The sequence below is a fragment of the Euphorbia lathyris genome, chromosome 7, assembly GCF_963576675.1.
Source record: "Euphorbia lathyris chromosome 7, ddEupLath1.1, whole genome shotgun sequence".
In the NCBI taxonomy this organism is placed as follows: Eukaryota; Viridiplantae; Streptophyta; class Magnoliopsida; order Malpighiales; family Euphorbiaceae; genus Euphorbia; species Euphorbia lathyris.
In genome coordinates this window covers 10,026,569-10,045,626 of record NC_088916.1, presented here as the reverse complement: position 1 = coordinate 10,045,626, position 19,058 = coordinate 10,026,569, and positions in this window count along the sequence as shown.

Below are 19,058 nucleotides of genomic sequence, written 5' to 3'. Positions count from 1 at the left end.
TTTCTATTTTCTGCTTTTTTTATATAAGCAGGGCAACCCCAAATTTTAACATGATTCAAAATTGGTGCCCTTCCAGCCCATATTTCATATGGTGTGGTAGAAACAGATTTAGAAGGAACACAGTTGAGAATGTAAAGTGCTGTCTCAATTGCATATCCCCAGAATGAGATAGGCAAATCAGTATAACTCATCATCGATCGAACCATGTCCAACAAAGTTCGATTCCTCCTTTCAGACACTCCATTTAGTTGTGGTGTGTAAGGAGGAGTGAGTTCAGAGATAATTCCATTTTCTTTGAGGAAATCATCAAATTCAGTACTCATATATTCACCACCTCGGTCCGACCTTAGTGATTTAATATTTTTCCCAATTTGATTTTCTACTTCGGCTTTGAATTCTTTGAATTTTTCAAAAACTTCATATTTGTATTTCATTAAATACAAATAACCATATCTTGATTTATCATCAATAAAGGTTACGAAGTAGTGATAACCTCCACGAGCTATTTCACTAAATGGCCCGCAAACATTAGAATGTATTAATTCTAATATTTCATTGGCTCTCTTCATTTGTCCCACAAATGGTTTTCTAGTCATTTTTCCCTGTAAACATGATCCACATGTTGAATAATCAGATTGAGAATTTAGATTCAAAATTCCCATCTTATCCAACTTAGTGAGTCTATTACTAGAAATATGTCATAGACGGAGATGCCATAAATATTTTGAATTAAATTCTGATTGTTTATCTGTGGAATTATTATTCATCTCTTTTAGGTTGCCAAGCAAAACTTGCTTATTTTCATTTTTGTTATTTGGTATATTTTTATCAACATAAAATAAACCACGATGTAAAACACTAGAACCGATAATCACATTATCAAAATATACTGTACAAGCTTTATTACAAAATCGGAATTCATAATTCATTTTTGTCAAACTAGATACAGATATTACATTTTTATATACTCCTGGTATATACAATACATCTTTCAATAACAAAACATGATGGTCTAACATAAGTGAAATATCTCCCACTGTGATAACTTGCTGGATCCGCTTTGATATTCTTTGCCGGAGTTACCTGCAAAACAAAACCGGAGACAGGATCTCCGGGAAAACTCTCCGACGATCAAGTCAGTTTTTGTAAAAATGAGTCTATAATTTAGCAATAGCTTTGTGGGAAAAAATGTGAACGTACCTCCCCCCCTTATTCTTAAGGCCTTTTATAGGTGTTTTTTGGGTAACCGCCGAGGGCGGTTACTCCTTAGTGGGCCACGTTCTGAGGGCGGTTACCCCTTTTTAGGCCATGTCCCTTTCGTGGCTTTCATGGCAACGAACGTGGTTCTGAGTGGGAATCTTGACGCTCCATTTAGGAATTCGGGGCGGTTTACTCGCTGCGCCCGCTTCCTTCATTCGGGTCCCGTCCAATCTTAGCCCATGGGGCTTTAATATGGGCTGGGCTTGCGAAATGAATATAACCCGTTTTGGGCTTCGCGGGTTATCACATGCCTCCCCCTTGGTCTAGCAAGAGCCCTTTTAGGGTCTTTTTATAGGGGACGCTTCGTCTTTGTCCGATTATTTCAAATATCTTGTGTTCATCGTAACCGCATATTTCTATTCGCCCATTTTTATTTATGAGACGTGTTATATGCAGATTATCAATTTCGCTGAGGGCATTCTCCGAAGGGATGCAGAGCGAGCTAAGGAGTTGGAAAGTCTTGGTACGGAATTGGCGACTCAAAAGTCGCTTTATGATGATGTCCAAGGGAAGGTGAAGGTCCTAGAGGGCACCTGTCAGAAGGCCGTGGGCGAGAAGGAGGAGGCCCTTAAATCCCTTCAGGCCAAGTCCGATGAACTGCAAAAAGCCCTCGACGACCTAGCTGCTTTCAAGGAGGCCCAAAAGAAGAGGGTTGAGGAGATTTTGGCTGAAGATGGCGCCCGCATCTACTGGTATGGGGAGCGGATTCATGCGGCTTATGAGCACGGGCATCAGGGTCTAGTACTTAACCGTCCCAAAGTTCCCATCCCTGAAAAGGATTTAACTGGGGAGTGGGATAAGCTGGAAGCCGAGCGGAAGGAGAGGCACCCCAAGCCGTTTCTCAACCTGTGCAAGAGGTACCTCTCACCGAAGAGGTTACTGAAGCGGTTACCGATTCAAGGGTTGAGGATTCGCTTGAAGTAGATCCTCCTACCGGAGGAGATGAGGGAGTCGCCGCAGTCCAGGAGGGCATTAGGGGCGAAGGATAGGAAGCTGTAGCATAGCTTAACTTATATTTGGACTTTTGTATGTAACAAACCGCTCTGATATATATATTTTCTTTCGGTTGTTGCTTTTCATATGTGTGTGATTGTCACTTTTTTGCCCTTTATATGTGCCCTTTGTCCTTTTGCCGACTCCATATTTGTGTTTCTTCATAGCTAGGGTGGCCAGACCCTTTTTGCAATTTTGAGTACTCGTTTATTCGCTTAATTTTATGCCTTAACTTATAATTCTTCTTTCGAAAATAATCATAAGTTTTGATCATAAGGTTTTGCGAGTGATGCGTAATCATGCATCCGCCTTTCTTTAACAGGCAACACATTTATGTGTTTTTGATTTTAACCCTAAGGTTTTTTGCGAGTGATACGTAATCAAGCATCCGCCTTTCTTTAAGAGGCAACACATTTATGTGTTTTTGATTTTAACCCTAAGGTTTTTTGCGAGTGATGCGTAATCATGCATCCGCCTTTCTTTAACAGGCAACACATTTATGTGTTTTTGATTTTAACCCTAAGGTTTTTTGCGAGTGATGCGTAATCATGCATCCGCCTTTCTTTAAGAGGCAACACATTTATGTGTTTTTGATTTTAACCCTAAGGTTTTTTGCGAGTGATGCGTAATCATGCATCCGCCTTTCTTTAACAGGCAACACATTTATATGTTTTTGATTTTAACCCTAAGGTTTTTTGCGAGTGATGCGTAATCATGCATCCGCCTTTCTTTAAGAGGCAACACATTTATGTGTTTTTGTAAAGAATCCGCATTTTGTTGTAACATACTGAGTGAATGTAATAACTTTTATTGATGACGAGAAAAAGTTTATTACATATGTACACCAATTGTGCGGGATCGAAGCCTCATTAAAACCTTTTATCAGAAAACCCAGTGGGAAAAACTCATAAAAGGAAAAAGAGTACTCGTCATTTCCTCGAACTACTCGGCCTTTCTATATAGGCGTAGATTCTCTAAATTCCAGGTGCGCGGGAGCTTCTTTCCACTCATTTCTTCTATTTCGAAAGTGGCCGGTCCCATCTTCCTGGATACTTTGTATGGCCCGATCCAGTTGACGCCTAGCTTGCCTTTGCCATCTCTAGACTGTATTTTATCTGCTTTTTTCAAGACCAAGTCGTTTTCGTTGATCATTACTTTTTGCACTCTTCTGTCATGGTATTTCTTGATTCTATTGCGGTACATTGCCATTCGCATGTAAGCTTTTTCTCTTTGTTCCTCCACAGAATCCAAAGCATCTCTGATGTTGATAGGATTTTGTGTGTCGCAATAATAAATTGTCCGATCTGTGGGCGACTTGATTTCAACAGGTAGGACTGCTTCGGCTCCATAAACTAGCGAGAAAGGTGTTTCGCCTGTTGCTGCCTTTACAGAGGTTCTGTATGCCCACAACATATGGGGTATCTCATCCGCCCAACTTGTTTTTTTGTCACCTAGCCGCTTCTTGATGCCTTGAACCATGGCCCTGTTGGTAACCTCCGTCATACCATTTGATTGGGGATGGTTTACAGAAGAAAAATGATTCTTGATTCCCATGCTTTCGCAGTATGTTTTGAACTTGGCACAGTTGAACTGGGTGCCATTGTCGGTTATAAGCTTCTGTGGGATCCCAAATCGCATGATAATGTTCTCTCGTAAGAACTCGATCATTCGCTCAGGTGTTTGTGCGGTTACTGCCTCCGCTTCTACCCATTTGCTGAAGTGGTCCACTGCGACTATCAAATACTTCCTTTTCTTTGTTGTTTCTGGGAATGGACCCACTATATCAATTCCCCATGTTGCGAATGGCCACGCCGTCATTATAGTGATTTGTTCAGCTCCGGGAACATGCTTTTCATTCGCATGGATTTGACAGTTGTGACATTCCGCAACCATCTTCTGGGAATCTTCCACCACCTTGAGCCAGTAGTATCCCATCAGTTTGACCTTTCTTGCCAATGCCGCCGAAGCTTCGTGCGCGCCACAAATTCCTTCGTGTAGTTCTCGCAGCACATAGTCTCCTTCATTGCGACTAACGCATTTCAACCATGGACATGTGTACGATTTCCGATACAAAGTTCCATCCCGCATTGAATATCGTGCCGACTGCCCAATTATTTTTCTGGCTAAGCTCTTATCAACCGGCAAATCTCCCTGCTCCAGATATTGACGGATTGGCATCCGCCAATCTTCATCGTCTTCCAGTTCCTCGATGATCATAATCTGATCAACCTCGAATGCTGGTGCCGATTTTATTTCCAAGATGCATGCTTTTTGACTCCATGGTTCTCTACTTGCCGCTGCTTTTGCCAATTCGTCAGCTTTTGCATTTTGGCCTCGTGGAACATGCACCATCTCCCAAACGACTCCCTTGTGCGTTAACTCTTGTGTCAATCGGCTGACCACCTGATGGTATTTTACTAGCTCCTCTTGTTTCACCAGATAATTTTTTATGATCTGGTTTATCATGAGTTTGGAATCGCTGTAGATTACCACTCTTTCTGGGGTGAGTTCATTGAGCAACCTCAATCCACATATCATAGCCTCATATTCTGCGGCATTATTGGTAGTTTTGAAAGTTAATTTTGCTGCATAGTATAGGCGGATAACCTCCGGACCTTTGATGACGATTCCTAGCCCAGCTCCGTCTGCAGATAAGGCCCCATCTGTGTACATGCTCCACTCTTCTTTTTGTGCCTTTGGACATTCATCATCATCCCAGTTGAATTCGTTCACGAAGTCGGTGAGCACTTGGCTCTTTAGCGCTGGTCTTCCTTCATAGCGGATATCGTATTCGCCCAGGCGAATTGACCATTCCATCAACCGGCCGGATGCGTCAGGTTTCTGCAATACCTTTCACATTGGGATGCCAGTTCTCACAATGACAGTATGTGCCTGAAAATATGGTTTCAATCTAGTCGCTGTGGTTATCACCGCGAGGGCCATTTTGTCCAACTTCGAATACCGGAGTTCTGCGTCCTTCAAGACTTTGCTCACGTAGTATACTGGATATTGTTGCCCTTCTTCTTCTCGCACCATCACAGTGCACTGGTGACGGATACATAAAGAAACAAATCTTCTCCGTCTTCCGACCTGCTCATTAAGGGCGGATAACATAGTAATCGCTTTATCCCCTCAAATGCTTCTTGACAATCCGGCGTCCATTCAAAGGACTTGGATTTTTTGATGGCATTGTAGAAAGGTAGACATCGCCTAGCTGAGCATGATATGAATCGCCCTAATGCCACCAACCGCCCGTTCAGTCTCTGTACTTCCCTTATGTTCCTTGGCGTCTTCATCTCCATTACTGCTTTAACCTTCTCAGGATTCGCCTCAACCCCTTTGCCGCTAACAATGAAACCCAGGAACTTTCCCGCACTTGCTCCGAATGTGCATTTCTCTGGGTTCAATTTGAGGCCATATTTGATCAACACTTCTAGGATTTCTTTGATATCCCGTGGGTGGTCTTGCATTTTCTTGCTTTTGATGATCATGTCATCAACATAGATCGAGAAGTTCTCACCGGATTTGTCTGAAAATATCTTGTTCATCATCCTCTGGTATGTTGCTCCCGCGTTTTTCAATCCAAAGGGCATCACCTTGAAGCAATAAGTCGCCTGGTGAGTTATGAATGATGTTTTAATTTCATCCGCCTTCTCCATGGGTATCTGATGGTAACTGGATTTCACGTCGGTGAATGATAAAGCTTCATATCCTGCAGTTCCATCTACCAATATATCAATGTTAGGAAGTGGATACATATCTTTCGGACATGCCTTGTTCAAGTCTTTGAAGTCGACGCACATTCTGTACGTTCCATTCGGCTTTTTGACTAGCACCACATTGGCTAGCCATTCCGGATAGGTGACTTCTCGAATCGCATCCGACCTTAGCAAGTCCGCCACTGCTTTTTCAATCGCCTTTTGCCGCTCAGGAGCATGTCCCCTCTTCTTTTGCCGCACTGGGGTTGTCCCTTTGTCTACATTCAACCGATGGGCTGCTACGTCTGGGCTTATTCCTTTTAGCACTTCATTTGGGGCGGCAAATGCCGACTCACATTGGATCAATACCTCGGTAATGGATTTCTTTGTTTCTTCTGAGAGTCCAGCCGCTATTCGCACGTTCTTGTCATTCGAGATGGCGAATAGTTCCGTTTCTCCCAATGCTTCCGCCGGCAGCTTCTCTTCGACTTTATCCTCCTCTTCCGGTTTTGGTTCAAGTGATAATGTATAGGCCTGTTGAGATACAAGTTGATCACCTTCAACTATGACTCGCCCTTGGTGTGTTGGCAAATGTAACGTTAAATGCTTCATTGAGATGAGCGACTCCGTCTCCGACAGGAATGGCCATCCCAGAATTATGTTGTAGGCTAGTGGGAGATCAACAATTGCGAATTCTAAATCACCTCGCCATTTTAGATTCTTATCGCCCATTTCTGCCTCCAACACCACCTGCCCACTTGTTTGGGAGGATTGACCCCCAAAACCAGTTACATCCATGAAGGTGTGTTCCACCCGCTCGTCGTTGATTCCCAACTTGTTGAATGTTGTCCGGGTAATGACGTTGCAAGAACTGCCTGTGTCGATAAGGACCCGCTTGACGTCCCATCCTTCAACGGCCATCGTGATCACCAGGGCATCCGCATGTGGCTCCGTGATTCTCGCAAATGAGTAATTGAGGGCATCCCCCCTATGTGTGTTGCTCTTTCACCGTTCACGGCGAGTTCTTTTTGTTGGAGGCTCGTAGATTCCGCCTGCTATCACGTTTATCACCCCTTTCTTCTGCTTCTTTTCTGGCCGTGTTTCTCCCTCATGCGGGAGCGTTGTTTTCTCATCAGCTGTTTCTTTTCTTACAAATTGACTCAGCTTGCCTCTCTCGATCAGTTTTTCTATTTCCTTCTTCAGTTCGTAGCAATCATCTGTGTCATGGCCATTCAACCTGTGGAACCTGCAATACTTACTAGGATAGCGCCCCAAACTGGTTCGGCCTTTCACCTCGGGGAACCGCACATCCTTCTTCAAGGGGCTCTTTTCGATCCAAAGTAACACCTCTTGGCGAGTCGTGTTTAGTGGCGTGTGATATCCTCCACCTTGAAAGGGACGATCGCCTCTTCGAACAAAATTACTTTTGGACTGGGTCTGACGCCGACTGTCCGAAGTGGTTCTAGCGGCCTCTCTTTCTCGCCGAGTTTGGGCCCTATGTTCCCTGTTGACATCATCCACTTCCATGAATTCCTTTGCTATCTTCATGAGCTCGGCTACAGTGCGTGGTTTGTTACGGATGATTTCTTCCCGCATGCTCCAATCTGTGGTTCCATCCGCCATGATGTTGCGAATACTCACGATATCTGGGTTCTGCAATCGCACCAGGATATCGTTAAAGGCGACAACAAATTCCCTTAGGTAATTATAGTTTCTCTGTTTGATCTCCTTCAGCTGCCTATGTGTCACATCTGCCGCTTTACAGCCCACGAACTTCGCACAGAAATCCCGACTATATTATTGCCAATTGTGAATAGATTCTGCCGGTAAAGATCGAAACCAATCAGATGCCGCATCGCCCAAAGTTGTCGAGAATAACCTGCAAATTATGCTTTCGCTTGCCCCTGCAACATCCATTAACTCTCTGTAGCTCCTGACATGAGCCTCAGGGTCAGAATTTGGATCCCCATAGTATTTTGGTATGGCAGGTGCTTTGATTCTGTGATCTGGAATGAATTCCCGCAACGAAGGGGCAAAAGGTGAATCGCTCTAGACCTCTGCTCTCGGCCGAGGTGAGTACCCCATTCGCTCCATCATGCTCCATAATTGATCTTCTAAGTCAATATCGGGTACCCGCCGGACCTCTTCCATCCGCTGCTGGTGAATTCTGGATGGCATCCACTCGCCCATCGGTGTTGAGATGGGTGCCTATTGGTGGACCAATCACCGTCCCGTTATAGGATCAAAGGTCCATATGTGCTCACGCCTAGACATAGTTGTGTTAGGCGTCATCAATTCCGAACGTCTGTGAGGAAAAGGGTCCAGTTGTTGTAGCGGAAGAGTGCCTTGCATTCCTGGCAACGGTTGGGATGGTTGCCAGGTTGGATGTGTCGTCGTAATGAGATCTGGGTGCGAGTAGTTGCTCGGGTGACTGTGTGGATTCGTGCGACTACTCTGGCCCACTTGATTTGGCACTTGAGATGGCTGCGGAAGGACAGGTATGACAGGAATAGTCGGTGATTGTGTTGAGATAACCACAGGTTCCTGAGGGGCAGGCGCCATGGCGATATCGCGTTCGGCGAGGGCGGTTAATAAATTAATCATTCGATCGCCAGCCGCCTGGCTCATATTCGAAGCCAAGACCTGTCCTGCCATCTGCACGAAATCGCTATTGGACATCTCCATTTCATTTTGCATCTGCACTTCCAATAAGGGACCCAATTGTCCCGAGGGGCCTGACGAGCTAGGCACCACAGGATGAGTACCTGCATGCTGCGAATTTGCAATCCGTGAACCTCGTGAGTTCATGCTAGTGGATTTGGTCGTAACACCGGTCGTTCGTGATGGTTCTGACATGTTCTTCGTGTACCTTTAACCAAGTGTTGGTAAAAAAGGTCCACGTTCACCGCACCAATGATAACTTGCTGGATCCGCTTTGATATTCTTTGCCGGAGTTACCTGCAAAACAAAACCGGAGACAGGATCTCCGGGAAAACTCTCCGACGATCAAGTCAGTTTTTATAAAAATGAGTCTATAATTTAGCAATAGCTTTGTGGGAAAAAATGTGAACGTACCTCCCCCCTTATTCTTAAGGCCTTTTATAGGTGTTTTTTGGGTAACCGCCGAGGGCGGTTACTCCTTAGTGGGCCACGTTCTGAGGGCGGTTACCCCTTTTTAGGCCATGTCCCTTTCGTGGCTTTCATGGCAACGAACGTGGTTCTGAGTGGGAATCTTGACGCTCCGTTTAGGAATTCGGGGCGGTTTACTCGCTGCGCCCGCTTCCTTCATTCGGGTCCCGTCCAATCTTAGCCCATGGGGCTTTAATATGGGCTGGGCTTGCGAAATGAATATAACCCGTTTTGGGCTTCGCGGGTTATCACACTGCCCTGGCTGCAACCCTTGCACCATTTCCCAGTGTGAGTTTCACTTCACCATCTTCCAACAACCTTCTATTTGCCAGATCCTGAACATAGGAACAAATATGAGAAGTTGCTCCAGTGTCTAAAATCCATGCATTAGATGAGTTATAAGAAAGATCATTATTTAAATCAACATTTAAATAATTATTAAGAGAAATACCTGATGCAAAAGCTGCACCCTTACCCTTCTCTAAACTTTTCAGAAAGATTGGGCAATTTCTCTTAAAGTGACCTTCCATTCCACATTGGAAACATCCCTGCTTAATAGCACCCTTAAGTTGTGTTGAGGCTTTTGGCCTCACAAATGATTGACTTGTATTAGTGGTCTTTTGAACTTTCTTTTTCTTCTTTTTAGGTTGGGTCTTACCCTTCCTTTTAAAAGAAGATGCAGCCACTATTACAACGTCATCTTTCTTTTTATCTAGGTCCACCACATTCTGTTGGTGAACAACTAGATTCTGCAGCAACTGAGCCAAAGTACACTCCACTTTGTTTAAATGGAAGTTTGAAACAAAACCTCCATATGAACGTGGAAGCGAAGAAAGCACAAGATCAATTTGAAGTTCATGAGCCATTGCAAAATTCAAATTTTTTAAAGAGTGGATTAAATGGATCATTTCTCCAACATGATCAGAAACATTTTGGCTTTCTTTCATCTTCATCCTAAAGAGCTTACTTGATATCTTATATCTAATAGTCCTACTGGTCTCACCATACAGGTCTTTTAAGCCCGATAAGATTTCAAAAGATGTTGCTATATTCTCATAATGCTTCTGTAATTCATTATCCATAGAAGCAATAATATAGCATTTGGCCTGGGTATCATCATCTACCCATTTGTTATATGTCTCATGTAAAGCCTTTTCTGCATTCTCTTTAGGAGATTCAGGCTTAGGCTTTAGAATTACATATAACAAGCGTTGCTGAGTTAACACAACCTTAAGGTTTCTCAGCCAGTCCACATAATTCGGCCCTGTGAGCCTATTACGGTTTAATATCGATTGGAGAGGTGTTGATAACATGTTTGGAATCAAAGAGTAACTGCAGAAAATAAAGATTGATAGTCAGTTATATATTTAAGGTGAATTAAACGAACCAATATGACATGGACTTTTATCATAATGGTTTCCCACTAATTTGGCGAATCCTATACTTCCAAATAGGAAACGATAATTCTTTGGAATGAATTACTAGTGGGTAAATCGAATTCTTATAAATTCTATTAGGTTCTCCCTCAACTTCACATTGGTATTCTTGGGATAACTAATAAATTCATAAGTTGACAACACTTGTCAATCACCTTGCACTATGCTGTGAAATTCAATTTAACACTTTTCTAGCTCCTAGTGTTTTAATCCTCAGTTTTCCTTTGGCGTTCTTGGATTTCAACACTAGATAAATCCAACCCACTAGATCAGCAGATTATATTAAGCCCGAATTAACATTGTGCAGCTTCACATTGACATTCTTACAATATTAATTGCCTAACATAAACCACAAATTAATTCAATGGGAATTAATTTTCACACTAATCACACAAACTACTTGTGTATTAATGCACTAGTGGAGAGCCTCGATACAATTCTTGTATCTTTATCGGATTTAATATTTATTTGGAAGATTTCCGGTCTTGCAGTTAAATTAAATTTAACTTAAGGTCTCACTTTGCACATTAACCAATTTAAATTTCTAACATGCAATTTTGCTTAAAAAGAAATTTATCTTGAATTAACACTTAATTCAATTTATTAGTTAATGTTTGCACATTATCCAATAACATGCCTTGTGGTGATCAATCTTAGCATTCATCTAATCTTATTGGTATAATTATGGATTGGATTACATAAAATCAAAATTGATTTTATTACACAATTGGTCATTTTCGTACAATTGACCCTCAATTGTTCCTAAATGTAACACTTACATTTAAGGATAATATATAATTTTAATCACATTTCAATTTTATAACAGTAGACAATATACAAACTCGACAACTAAAAAATTGTCTAAAGCATGCCCACGCCATAAATTCTGCAATTTGTCAATTTCGCCGTTTCTTCAATTTTGCTCCAAAATTACAATTTTCCTTGGTATTCCAAGACTTCAATATTTATAAACCCAAATTCAGAAAAATTGAAATTTAAAATTATAACTATAGGAGTAAAATAATAAAAGAAAAAGCCCCAACAATCCATAATTATATCAATCAAGAGAACACAACATCAATTAACTATAAAAGAACTTAGATGGCTCTGATACCACTTGAAGGATTTGAAGTGGAAGCATGTTGGTATTTAGGAGACGAATTTCAAAAAATTTCCCTAAACAAACAATCAGTGTGATCCAATCACTCTGATAAACAGTCAAACATCCGATGTTTGACATCAAATCCTTAACCAAGATCATTAAGTTCTTTAATAATCAAATTGATATTTATACTACGAGATTGATATAAATACCTCTTGTAAATTCCAATCAGGTATTAAAGCTTCTCTAGTGGTGAAGCCTCTAGTCAGTTCAGTAAGTCGATTAGATCAAGCCTCGAAGAAACTGATTAATCTTGCTCAACGTTAATCCAACCACACAATCAAAAACCCTTTTGATTTATATATATATGGTTTTGTAAAATGTTATCTGTAAAGATAACTTTACAAAACCTATATATATATATATATATATATATATATATATATATAATAATAATAATAATATTATTATTATTAATAAATATATATAATATAATAATAATTAATTAAGAATTTAATTAATTACTATTATATCCTTTAACAAAATCTTAGAGGAGTTAACTTAAAACACCTCTCAATTCCAATAGTCAACACTTGACTATTCTATTTTGAAAAAGCCATTAACTTAAATCGAGCAAGAATAATTATTTATATTTTCCTCATTTCAATTGAATATCAAACAGTGTTAGAATGTTTTGTCAATCTCATTGACATATTCAATTGTGTCAATCAATTAATTAAAACACTTTTACTTAATCAATTTAACTAAAGCTTGATACAAACAACTTGTATGTGTGTGACTTTCTCGGTTCATCTTTAACTGGCATTAGAGGCATAATAATAACACTTATTAATTATGTTAGGAATCCAATTCCTTGCACTACAAGTGTATCTTATATAAGCTTAACTTATATATACTTATAGTCTTCTAAAGGTCATGATCTCCAGCTAACACACTACGCCATGACGTCCCAATTAAAGAATGAAGTTACTTGAACTTATAATTAAACTAATTATGAACCATCGATCATAATTTCCATGCACTAAAGTCCTTTCATTAAAAATCCCGATCTTGACTAGAGCCACAAAGTGTCAAGCTCTAATCGTCAAGATACTAAGAAATATTGATTAAGTCTTTGATAAAATAAGACTCTCATCAAGGAACCATTCCTTGATACTGATCTCATCAGATGAGTCTTATTGTCCTGGCCAGGAACTCATTCCATCAAAAAACTAATCAATAACTATCTTAGGATTTATCTTTATTTATTTAGAGTAATGAATCCTCTATTAGCAAACTCTTGTTACACTACACAACTAACTATAGCGATTCACTGCCGGATTACCAGAATTAAGATCCCAGTACAAAGCAGGAACAAACTATAATTACCTGCGCAAGAACAAGTAAGTTTCCTCAAGTCAAAGGACTATATGCACTATTATGACCTAGATAATAATTATGTTGACTAGGAGTAAACCTTTGTGCAATTATTATCTAACGTCACAGTTCGAACCATTCGCCTCTTCGAATGTCCACATATTTATTCTGATATCAACATATCAAACAGAATGAGATTTCTGTTTCTGATTAATATCTCATACTAATCGAGAAAATAAGCAGAGGTGATAGTCTAAGGATAGATGAGTGTCCAATTCATTATCCACCGACTATGAACATTTAAGATTATTATTTTACCAAAGAAATATATCTCATTATTATTAACTCTTAATAATATTATCTCTTTGTAAATAATCTTTGGACTAATGTATATATATTCATTAAGTAATTAAACAATACAAATAATTACACATGAATACATATATATTATTAACTGCCATTTGAATACAAAATTCACCCCGTATAATATACAAAAGGAATGACCTAGGGCATACAACACTTACAGTCCTAGGCTGAGGAAGTGAGCATATTTACTCAGCCTGTCTACCACCACCATAATGACTTCTTTTCCCTTAATCTTGGGTAACCCCTCGATGAAATCCATGCTAATGTTAATCCATATTCCTTCTGGTATTGGCAAGGGTTGCAATTTTCCTGGAACGCTTGTAGTTTTGTACTTGCAAGTTTGGCACACAATGCAACCTCTTATGTAATTTCTTACATCCCTCTCCATTCCTTTCCAGTAGAAAAGTTGTTGCAATCTCTTGTAAGTTGCTTGCATTCCAGAATGACCACCACCTGATGAATCATGCACTAACTTGAGCAATTTTGTTTTCAATTCAGCATTATCTCCAACCACCAGCCTTCCTTTTCTTCGTAGTATAGAATCCCTCCAAGTGTAAGGACCCTGACCAAGAGAACCAAACTGTAATGTTTCAATGAGAACCTTCAATTTTGGATCTTGGGCCCAACTAAGCTCTACTTCCGGAAGTAAACTATGGACTGGAGTAGAAACCGTAAGAGCAGCAAGTTCTGCTGCAGGGAGTCTAGATAAGGCATCAACATCTATGTTCTCTTTCCCTTGCTTGTAAGAGATTTCGAACTCATACCCGAACAACTTTGCAATATATTTTTGTTGAGGACTAGTAGTGATTCGTTGCTCCAATAGGAACTTGAGTCTTTTAATGAGAAACTTCCTGTGTGCCACATAATGATCCCAACGCTTCACAGCGTAAACAACTGCTAGCAACTCTTTTTCATAAACTGATAGAGTCTGGTGCTTAGGAGCCAAAGCTTTGCTAATGTAAGCAATTGGATGGAGGTCCTGCATCAAAACAGCTCCAATGCCAACATCACAGGCATCTGTTTCAATCACAAAAGTCTTGTGAGGCGATGGTAAGGCCAGAACTGGAGCACTAATCAGAGCCAACTTCAAAGTTTGAAATGCTGCTATAGTTTCATCAGTCCAAACAAAACTATCCTTTTTGAGCAGGTTTGTGAGAGCCTTACTAATCACACCATATTGCCTAATGAAACGCCTGTAATAACCCGTTAAGCCCAAAAACCCTCTTAGATGTTTGATGTTAGATGGAATTGGCCAATTGGCTACTGCCTCTATCTTTCTCGGATCCGTAGACACTCCATCACCCTGTATTACATGTCCAAGATATTCAACTGAATGACTGCCAAAGACACACTTACTTCTTTTAGCTAACAATTGATGTTCTTGTAATTTTAAAAATACCCAACGAAGGTGTTGGACATGGGTGTCCATGTCTCTGCTATAGACCAAGATATCGTCAAAAAACACCAGAACAAACTTCCTGAGATAGTCTTTAAAGATGTGATTCATTAGGCTCTGAAAAGTGGATGGGGCATTGGTTAACCCAAATGGCATCACCACAAATTCATAGTGGCCCTCATGTGTCCTGAAAGCTGTTTTGTGGATATCTGATGGGTGCATTCGGATTTGATAGTACCCTGATGTGAGATCAATCTTTGTAAAAATTGTAGCTCCATGCAATTCATCAAGTAACTCCTCAATAATGGGAATTGGGAACCTGTCCTTCACTGTTTTGCCATTAAGCTCCCTGTAATCAATGCACATCCTCCATGTGTTGTCTTTTGTCTTGACTAACACCATTGGAGAAGAGAAAGGACTAACACTGTGTCTAATAGTCCCATTATCCAACAGCTCCTGGATCATGGCCTCAATGACATCCTTTTGTAAAGCTGAGTGCCTATAAGGCCTAATGTTAACTGGGGTGGCTCCTTCCATCAATGGTATCCTGTGGTCATGTGTTCTCATTGGCGGAAGAGTAGTGATTTTGTTAAACAGGGAGTGGAACTCCTGCATTAAAGGGTCTAATGCCTCAGGGACTCCTTGCACCTCCAATGAATCAGAAGTTTTCTGAACCTGAGACAAATATGTTGTGTGGCCATGATGCAACATTCTCAGCATATTACTTTCGGATATTACCTTCACCTGTGTAGAAGTAATGCCCTGCAAACTATGGTTATTTTCTCCAACCTTAAAGGTCATATTAAGAGAATTGAAGTTCCACGTGATGTCTCCCAAGGTGATCAACCACTGGACTCCTAGAACCATCTCACAACCTCCCAAGGTCATAACCAAAAAGTCTACTTCAAATTTCTGACCCTGCATTTCCCACTGAAATCCTTCAGAAACCAATGAGCACTGCATTATTTGCCCATTAGCAACTGTGATCTTAACTGGATCAATGCTTTTCAATGCACACCCTAACCCCTTCATCACTGTGAGATCCAAGAAGTTCAATGTGCTGCCTGAGTCAATAAGGATGTGTAGTGCCTTCTTCTTAAATTTACCAACCAGTCTCATGGTTTGAAGTGACCCACCTGTAATTCCCCCCATTGCACATAGAGAAATAAGTGGTACTTCCTCCCGATGAACCTCATCTTCAATGGTTTCTTCCACTCCTTCTTCAGGGCATTCCTGTACCAAAATGGTGTGTAAGTACTTCTTCTTGCACTGATGGCCAGGAGTGAACCTCTCGTCACACCAAAAACACAAATTCTTAGCTCGTTTATCAGCCAGTTCTGCCTCAGTTAACCGATGAGCTTTGGGTTGCTGATATTGAGGTTTAGTAATGTTTTGGTTAACTGGTTTAGAGGTGGTATTAAGAGGTGCTGGTAGTAATTTAAGGACATATGGAGTTGGTAGTAAGGGTGGGTGAGGTTTATATGGGGTAATGGTTGTAGAAGTTCCAGCAGAAAATTGTGGCTTATTACTAACAATGCTTCTCCCTATCTTAACTGTATTCAAGTAATTTTCCTGTATCCTAGCAAGTGCATAAGCTTGTTGCAAGGTTTTTGGACTAAGCATTTGCAATGGAAGACCAATTTCATCCTTTAACCCACTAAGGAAACAACTTAAAATGTTTTCTTCAGATAAGGTTACCTTGTGTGAGCAGGAATCAAATGCCTCCAGATAATCCAAGAGTGTTCTAGTCTGGGTGAGCCTCTTGAGATCTGCCATTGGATCCTCATAGACTCGTACTCCGAATCTACCTTTAATGGCGGTTAGATATTCATTCCATGGTGGTTCTGCAAGTCTCCCTCTACTCCTTAGGAAGGACTGGTGCCATTCCAGTGCCCTGCCTTCTAGATGAAGCGAAGCTAGTTTCACCTTGGACTCAGCTGGGGTATTGTCAATCTGAAAAAAACGCTCACACCTGAACAACCAGCCTTCGAGTTCTGAACCATCAAAATGGGGAAAATCAACTTTAGCAAATCTGGTGGATAGGTGATGGGGTTGTTCTGAGTTTGGGCCTAAGTTGACTGTATGATTAGAAGAAGAAGAAGAAGAAGAAGAAGAAGAAGTGTTCATAGTGTTGAGAAAGGTCTTGAGCTCTTCAACAATGGAACCCTGCTGCCTCATCATCATCTCCTCCATTCGTTTGTTATTTTCTTCAATAAGCTGCTCCTGTCGTTTATTGTTCTCGACAAACATGCTTTTCACCATCGATTTCAGATTGTCTTCAATCTTTTTAAGCTCTTGAGACCTAGTTCCATCTGCCATAAGAGAAGATGGAGTTTGGATATGGTGGGATAATTTTCACAGGGAAGGAAGGAAGCTCTGATACCAGATGATACCAGACAATTTTCTAGAAGAAGAAAGGGAGATTTGAGAGAGAGAAAAACTTAGCTGGTTTCATTCATGAGAAAGGTATGAGCTCATTACAGAGAATATATGACCCTTCTAACCTGGAGACCACTACAACAGAATAAGGAAAACAGGACACCTGTAACTTCCTTTAACAGACTCTTAACTTATTCAAATACCCAAAACGCCAAGCTAACAAGTAAAACGACACTGCTCTAATTAATCCATATATCAAAACTGCACTTTCTTGCGATACGAACTACAATTTGCAGGTGTAACCGTTTGTATTTGTATTGCGTCAGGTTTTGGTATCAAATAAGGAGAGAGTGACACATAACCTGCTGTGTCAAACTTAAAAAAAAATATTTCTCTAATTTTTAAAATCTATTTATTACACTCTCTAGAAACTTTTTTGTAATACTCTTCATTAATATTTACATTTGTTTAATTTAAATCAGATTTTGATTGTAATAAAATAAGGTTAAAAAGTGTTTTTTTCCTTCTTTCTTTACTATTTTGTGGATAATTTTTGTTAAAATTATAATAAATATAATGTAAGTGTAAAAAACCCTTTGAAAAAAACTTACAATTTGATTTAGTCAGCACTATCTTAGGAAATAAATACTGACACATGAAGCATCGAAAGTTTTTGAATACAATAAACTACGTGGAAGAATTAGAGCCTCTAGAATTAACTAATTTACAGGAACCGTTTCTATTAATAAAAACCTCCTGCCAGGTAAACAGACGTCTAATAATGAAAGAACTCTCTTAAAGGCAGAGTCTTCCAATAGAAGGACTCCTAATAAAGGAGAATTCCTAAAAGAAGAAGGGTTTGGTAGAGACGCTATAAAGGGACATGTATAGAAAATCCTAAAGCTACATTAATATCATTATATTGCCAGTGTTCCACTTCGTTCGACCCTTCAAAGCCTTTGCTTACTTAGGTATCAGAACGGGTTCGCAGGACTTTGGTCCCTCTCTGATCGTTTGTCTCCTTTTATAGGTACTTTACCGAAAGACTTGGAGGACACTTCAGATACAGAGATAACATTGGTGTGATGAGCGTGAATTTGAACAAACACGTAAAATTCAGAAAAACAACGATGGCAGAAGGAAATTGCACATGACAGACTTATTCAATCGGAAATCCATGGAGAAAACATGGAAGAACATAACAGTGAATCTAGACACTAAGAGCGACTAGAACCACAATACCAAATATTAGTGGATGAGGTCACTATTCGATTCTGTCAAAATTTGGAAGCAATCTAAAAAGAGATGGATGATATCAGGGATGTAAAGATGGCCGAATTAAAAAAGAAACTAAGGAAAACATAAAAGACATTGCAAAACAATCAAAACCGTACAGGAGAGTCCAGTCATTGACCAACCCGAACACCTAAAAGGTACGTCTGATGCCCATCCACAAAAAGGAAATATTCTAGATCACGAAGTCCGTCCAGACGAAGGGACGATTCAAAGATCTCTAAAGAAAGGCCTAGACACCACTCAGAGAAAAAAGGCAAATGTGCTAGGTTAACCCTTCATGACATCAATTAGCCCTCATAAAGAAAAAAATAAACTAAAAGAAGACGGCGGAAATAAATCTATCAGCAAAAAGGAGATGTATGAGATCATTAGGAAGGAAACTTGGAAAAATAAGGATAAATTTGGTACATACGTCGGACCTTCGGCCTTAACAGACATATGCACACCTTTGTCTAGAGAAATTCAATGCCAGCCAATCCCTAAGGGGTTTCGCATCCGTACTTTCATCCAGGATGGAGACAGTGGTAATCCTGTAACTCACGTGAAATTTTTTAGAAGAATCATGGAGGCAACAACCTCTACAAACGTCGTCCTCTGTCACCTTTTTCCCATCACCTTAAAAGATT